The sequence below is a fragment of the Microcebus murinus genome, chromosome 15 (assembly GCF_040939455.1).
Source record: "Microcebus murinus isolate Inina chromosome 15, M.murinus_Inina_mat1.0, whole genome shotgun sequence".
NCBI classification, from domain to species: domain Eukaryota; kingdom Metazoa; phylum Chordata; class Mammalia; order Primates; family Cheirogaleidae; genus Microcebus; species Microcebus murinus.
The window spans coordinates 30,988,682-30,996,189 of record NC_134118.1 but is presented as its reverse complement, the minus strand read 5'-3'; the positions used below and the strand labels follow the sequence as shown (position 1 = coordinate 30,996,189).

Genomic DNA, 7,508 nt, shown 5'->3' with positions numbered 1-7,508 from the left:
TTTAAAAATAATAAAATCAGACAAGTTTAAAAATATCATTGATGATAATTGTTTTACATCAGTTGAACAGACCATACTGTTTTAAATCAACTAAAACATGCGCTTCTGCTTGATGAACTATAGCCTGAATCTTAAGATATTCCATTTGAACATTTTCATTAGTGGACCATTTCCACAATAACGGGGCATAGCAATGAGGAAACACCAAAATGAGATTTTCTTTTGCTCACAAGTCTGTGCATCTCTGTCTGCTTCAAGGTGCTTTTCTCCCTGGTTGGGTGGGGTTGTCTGGTCTATGTGTCCGTCCTTCTGTTTGGATCAGCAGGTTAATGTGACATGTCCTCCTTGTGAAGATAGCAGAGAGGCAAAAAAGAGCATCCGACTCAGGCAAGCACATATCGTTCTGTCATTTGTGTCATATCTGCCGATATTTCATTGACAAAACAAGCCACATGTTTAAGGCCAAGATCCAGGGCTATGACTATATTATCCACGTGGGGCCATGGCAAAGGTACTAGGTGCAGAGGGGTGAAATATTTTGACTAACAAATCATAGCACACACAGTTTTTTTTACTCTTTATTATTACAAAATTAGAAAAATTAGATATAAGAACATTATTAATGGCACAAATTGGCTGATTCAAATTGCTTTAGATAGATACCTTGAATCAATACTTTCAGTTCTATTCTAAGTGACAAGACAAGGAGTTTAATATTCAGAGCTCCTAATGCAGACTAATGTATTTGATTCTGGAATGCATCTCATCATGTTCTGAGAAGCATTTTCAAGTTATTTTAAAATATGCGCAGTAACATGCCATTGGTTATTTTTTCTGATAAATGAATAATTATCTTTCTTTATAGTCCAGTTTTCTTAGTATACCTAAGCTTCAATATTATTATTATTTTTCTACTCTGAAGTGATGACTTTCAAGATGCTGAATTCAAGATACTGAATTCATTACTGACATGTGTACCCTGGTATTCATAGGGTGGTGAAGAACTGTTTGATTCCCTTATTCCCCAGCCTGTGTGCACACCTTTTCTCTTAATGACCAGCATAAAATTAACAGGGAAAAGCAGGATCTGGCATCACTGTTTTTTATTGGGAAGCCTTAAAATATTTATGCTCAGGGGCACAATATAATTACGTTCACATTTTTCACATTTTTCTTCAATGTTGAATCAAGAATAAGAGACAAAACCAACTGTGTTCTATGATTAATGGAGTGTGGTAATTGGCATTAAGAAGCAAACTTTTTAATTTGATTAGCTACACTTTTTATTGCTGCATTCATAGCTGCTACTCTGGTAATACCAATCACAACATATTTTATCTTTTTCTGTTTTATTTTGGTGCATAAAATAATCATTAACTAAAGTAAAAAATACCTGTTCTACTCTATCATGAGTTTTCAGCAAGAGAAAAAACAAGCAACAATTTTTCTCATAAGTTCCTACTGCATATGTGAAGACATGATTTAAGCTCTGCCCATAAGTAACTTTATCCAACTCTAAAGTGAGATCTCTTCTAGCATGCACATGGGGTGACATTTGCTTTTTTAAATTTCATGCTTTTTTTATCATGTGCCGTTTCATACTGTCATCCAACAAAGGAATTTTGCAGATAATTTGTGTTTATCTCTAACTTTAATCTTTACTATTTATTTGTGGCTGATTTTACAGTTTGATTCATATCTGTTTTTTTTAAAAATCACTTTATTGAGATATGATTGACATGAAAAACTAAACATGTTTAATGTGTACAGCTTGATGAATTTGGAGATAAGCATAAACCCATGAAGACATCACCACAAAAACCTATCCATCGCCTCCAAAAATTTCTTCCTGCCCTCTTTATTATTATTTGTTTTTGCAACAAGAGCATTTAATAGATATGTCCCCTTAACAAATTTTTAATTAAATAATACAATATTGTTAACTATAGGCACTATGCTGTACAGTAGATCTACATATATATATATATATATATTATATTCATCTATATAACCTAAACTTTGTACCTTTTGACCAATATGTTTCTCCATAGCTCCAAGCTCTTAGCATCCACTATTCTAGTCTCTGTTTCTATAAATCTTACTATTTTGGATTCATCATGTAATTCGTATAATGTAGTACTTGTCCTTCTGTTTCTGGCTTCTTTTGCTTAGAATAATGTCCTCTCGATTGCTCTAAGTTGTCACAAATGACAAGATTTCATTCCCTTATTAAGGCTGAATAATACTCCATTGTATGAATATACCACATTTTGTTTATCCATTCATTCTTTGGTGGGCATTTAGGTTGCTTCCTTGTCTTGGCTATTATGAATAATGCTTCAGTGATTATGGGAGAGCAGATATTTCTTTGAGATTCTGATTTCAATTTCTTTAGATATCTACCCAGAAGTGGGATGACTGGATCGTATTGTAGTTCTATTTTTAATTTTTTGAAGAATTTCCATACTCTTTTCCACAGTGACAGCACCAAATTACATTTCCATCAATAGTGTACAAGGGTTCCCTTTTCTCCACATCCTTACCATTATCTTTTGATTTTTTTGATAATAGTCATCCTAATAGGTATAAAGTAATATCTCATTGTGGTATTTATTTGCATTTCCCTAATGAACAAGTTTTCATTATCTGTTGGCCTTGCCCTTTGTATGTCTTCTTTGTGGTTTTTTTGCTATAGAGTTGTTTGAGTTTCTTATGTATTTTGGATAGTAACCGTTTATCAGATACTTGGTTTGCAACTATTTTCTCCCATTCTGTAGGTTGCCTTTTCTTGAATTCTCTGTCAGGCAGTTAATACATCTCGATTTCTTTGGAGTTATTTATTTTGTCCCTTGGGTAATGTCATGGCCCTTGATTTGTTCTTGATCCTTGCCATAGTACAGTGGTGTCTGCACAGTTGAAGTAGGTACTTATTTCAGTCTTCACACACTAGATTAATCTGGGAAAGCCCTTCAACAGTCAGCCTGTCCAGGGATTTTGGGCAGGCTGTCTGCCATGGTTCACAGGCAGAATAGCTTTTGGATTCTCTGTGCTGGATGACTTTGTGCATGAGTTAGCAGGTGGCTGGGCCTAAAGCCTGGGGTTCCTGAGGCTGAAATGGCCATGAGGTGGGCTCAAAGCCTGGTGCCATTGAGATTGGCCTGGCACTAAGGTAGATCCAGGAGTGGCATGGACTGGAGATTGAGTCTGCCTAAATCCTGAGACTGTGGGGTCTGACCTTGTGTCAGCTCAGATCTGAAGGCTCAGTCTGTGGGTGCCAGCCTGGAATCCAGGCCATAAAACCTGCCCAGTGCTGAGTTTTGCTGTGGCAAGCCTAGTTTTGGGCTCCAAGAAAAAGTCCTGTGCTCACTTCCCTTTTTCCCCTCAAGTGGAGGTTTTCACTCTTCATGCTGCCTGGGGTTGAGAGAGAGGTGACATGGCTAGTGTAAAACTGTCTTTCCTACCTTTTGTAAGGTATATTTTCTTATTTCTGTCCTATATCCAGGTACTGTGATCTTTTACCTGCTTCCTTCAGCTCTTGTGAAAGATTTTAATTCATGGATAGTTGTTCAAATTCATGTTTCTGCAGAGGGTGATCACTGGAGAATCCCATTCTACCATCTTGCTCTGCCCCTTTCATATCGCCTTTTCATATTGTTAATTGTTTACTGTGCAGTATAGAAGCTTTTTAATTTGATGTAACCTTATTTGTCTATAGTCTATATTTGGTTTTGTTGCTTGTGCTTTTGGTGTCGTATCTAAGAAATCATTGCCAAGGCTAATGTCAAGAGAGGCTTTTCTTCTGTATTTTCTTTTCTCTCCTCCTCCTCCTCCTCCTCCTCCTCCTCCTCCCTCCTCCTCCTCCTCCTCCCTCCTCCTCCTCCTCCCTCCTCCTCCTTTTTGCGACTGGGTCTTGCTATATTGCCCAGGTTGGTCTTGAACTCCTGGGTTCAAGTGTTCCTCCTGCCTCAGCCTGCTGAGTAGCTGCGATTACTGGCATGTATCACCTCACCCTTGTTACTTTTTCTTTCAAAAGTTTTATGGTTTCAAATTTTACTTTTGTCTTTAATCTATTTTGAATTGATTTTTGTGTATGGTATAAGATCATTTTATTCTTTTGCATGTGTGTATCCAGTTTTCTCAACACTTTATTAAAAAGATTTTCTTTCCTCATTGTGTAATCTTAGCACCCTTTTTGAAGATCAGCTGACCATGTATGCATGAGTTTATTTCTGGGCTTTCTATTCTGTTCCATTGTTTTTTTTTTTTTTTTTATTCTAGTATGATGCTGTTTTGATTATTTTAGCTTTGCAGTAGATTTGAGACTAGGGAGTGTGATGCCTCTAACTTTGTTCTGGTTCAAAATTTCTTTGGCTATTTAGGATATTGGCAGTTTCATATGAATTTCAGAATTATTTTTCTATTTCTCTAAAAATACCATTGGGATTTTAATAGGAATTGCATTGATTATGTAGATCACTTTGGGTAGTACGGACATTTTGATAATATTAAATGTCCATACTAATGTCCCATATTAAATAACATTAAATAATATTAAATTAATAATATAATTCTTTCTATCAATGAACACAGGATATTTTTTCATTGATTTGCATCTGTTTAATTTCTTTTTTCAATGTTTTGTAGTTTTCAGTGTATAGATATTTTACTTTCTTGGTTTAAGTACTTTCTTTTATTCTATTATAAATGGGGTTGTTTTCTTAAACTCTTTTTCACATAGTTTATTAGTGTATAGAAATGCAATGGATTTTTATAAGCTGATTTTGTATCCTACAACTTGTATTTATTTGTTCAAATAGTATTTTTATGATGTCTTTAAGGTTTTCTTTTTTTTTTTTTTTTTTTTTTTCGAAGTCTTAAGTTTTATTTAAATAACGTCCAGTGAGGATAGAATGGGCCAATTAATACCCTTTCCTTGTAACACCAATTAACCAAGCCAGGAAGACTAAGTGCACCCTACAGCCAGCCAGACACGTGATGAGTGGGATGCCTCTCAAAGGGGACGGCCACGACCTCGGCCCCGGCCAGCTGCTGGGGGAGCGTCCACAGTCGAGCGGGGGTTCTTAATGGTTTCATCTACAGACACGATAAGGCACGCCGCCTCTGAGGCTGCTGTCAGGGCATTGATCTGCACCATAGTTGGCTCCCACACGAAGGCCTGAAAGTTGTCAGTAATGTCCTCGTTGTTGATGTCCACCCCATACCATGTGCCCCCCTGGGCATGCCGAGCCCGCAGCTTGTTGAGGATGTTTGTGGCATCAAAGCCAGCATTATCACACAGCTGGCGTGGGATAATCTCCAAGGCCTTGGCATATGCCCCAATCAACAGCTGCTGCTTTCCAGGAATAGTCCTTGAGTAATCCCGCAGGTACTTGGAGAGCTCCATCTCATGGCCCCGCCACCAGCCACCACTGAATCATTCTTGATGGCCCTCCTGACGATCATGATGGCATCATGCAGGGACCGCTCCGTTTCCTCCATAAACTGCTCAGCACCGCCACGGAGGATGAAGGTGCATGTCTTGGCCTTGGGGCAGCCGGTGAAAAAATTGTACCTTTCGCCGCCAATCTGAGTCTCTTCAAACACCTGGCAGCGACCCAGCACATCTTTTGACAGAGCATTCACACTGGTCTGGATTGAGCCTCCACAGGCCATCATTGTCCTCTTCAGATCCTCCTCAGGTACTCGGCCAGCACAGAACATGTCCCTATCAGCAAAGTACTGGGTGGCCACATCTCCAATGGGGAGTTTGGACAAGACGACTTTGGCTCCAGAATGATGGATCCTCTCTAACTTGTCATAGAGAATGTTCCACTCAGCATCAACAATTGCCTGATAATCCTCAACTGTGTGGACTCTGATCTCGGCATTGTCTTTCTCAGCTTTCAACTCCAGCTCAACATTTAAAAGGGCAATCATGGGATTATCATACTTTTTGGGTTGCATTTCAAACCCAGCATAAGAGAAAGTCTTCTTGAATGCAACACCAGCTACCAGCTGAGAATCCTCTAGGGCACCACCCTGTACCTTCTTGATTCCAATCATTTTAAGCTGCAGCAAATCATCGAGCATCATCACCGCATCAACCACCATCTTAGCAAAGAAGGCTTTCTGCTGGGAGATAAGCTTGGAACTCAGAGCAGTCATCGCACATTTTTCCAGTAGCTTCCTCTGTTCCACTTTATCTGCCTTCTTCACAGTCACAGCGATCTCTTTGATCTTGTTAACTGCCAACTGGGTGGCTGTGCGGAAAGCTCGAATGATGATCTGGGGATGCAAACCTTCCTCCACGTATGGTTTCACCTGCTTCAAAAACTCCGCAGCCAGCAAGGTCACTGAGGTGGTGCCATCACCAACCTCAGCATCTTGGGATTTGGCAATGTCCACTAAAGTCTTTGCTGCAGGATGCACAACATCAAGGAGTTTCAGAATTGTGGCCCCATCATTAGAAATTGTTGCTTTGCCTCGGCCATCCACAATAAGCTTATCCATGCCACGGGGACCCAGGGTAGTTCTTACAGCCTCAGCAATCACCTGGCAGGCACTGATGTTACTCACAAGCTGGGGAATTCCTTGGGAGCTATCAGTCCCTTCTTTTAACAGAATAACTGGTGTGGGCATCATTTTGGAAGCTTATTCAGGGACCCGCACTACTCTTCCTTGCCTCTTTCTATCGGGGCCGCCCAGCAACCCACAATGCCCCGCGCTACAGAAATCCCCAGAACGTCTTTAAGGTTTTCTACATATAAAACATATCATCTACAAATAGAGATAATTTTACTTCTTTCATTTGATTTACATGATTTTTATTTCTTTTTCTTGCCTAATTGCTCTGGCTAAAACTTCCAGGACTATATTGAATAGAACTGGTGATAATGGTCATCCTTGTCTTGTTCCAGATCTTAAAGGAAGTTTTCAGTTTTTCAACTTTGAATATGATGTAGCTCTGGGGTTTCATATGTGGTCTTGTGTTGAGGTAAGTTTCTTCTATACCTAATTTGATGAGAGTTTTTTTAAAATTATGAAATGGTGTAAAATTTTGTCAAATGCTTTATCTGCATCCATTGTGATGAGCATGTCATTTTAATCCTTTATCTTGCTAATGTCACATATCACATTAATTGATTTGGGTGTGTTGAACCATCTTTGCCTCCCCAAGTAGGTAAATCCTACTAAGCATGGTGTATTATTCTTTTAATGTATTCTTGAATCTGGTTTGCTTTTTTTTTTTGAGGATTTTTGCAGCCATGTGCAGCAGAGATATTGGCCTATAGTTTTCTTAATTTGCAGTGTCTTTATCTTATTTGGTATCAGGGTATTGCTGGCCTCATAAAATAAATTTGGATGTGTTTCTTCTCCATTTTTGAAGAGTTTAAGAAGGACTTGTATAACTTCTTCTTTAAATGTTGTATAGGATTCACCTGTTAAGCCATCTGGTTCTGGGCTTTTCTTTATTGTGAAGTTTTTGATTACTGATTACATCTTCTTAT

General features: G+C 38.7%; 1 pseudogene; it reads right to left on the bottom strand.

Moving 5' to 3' along the window:
- Positions 1–4,880: 4,880 nt before the first annotated feature.
- Positions 4,881–6,737, bottom strand: LOC105854964 (T-complex protein 1 subunit eta pseudogene; annotated as a pseudogene).
- Positions 6,738–7,508: the final 771 nt, after the last annotated feature.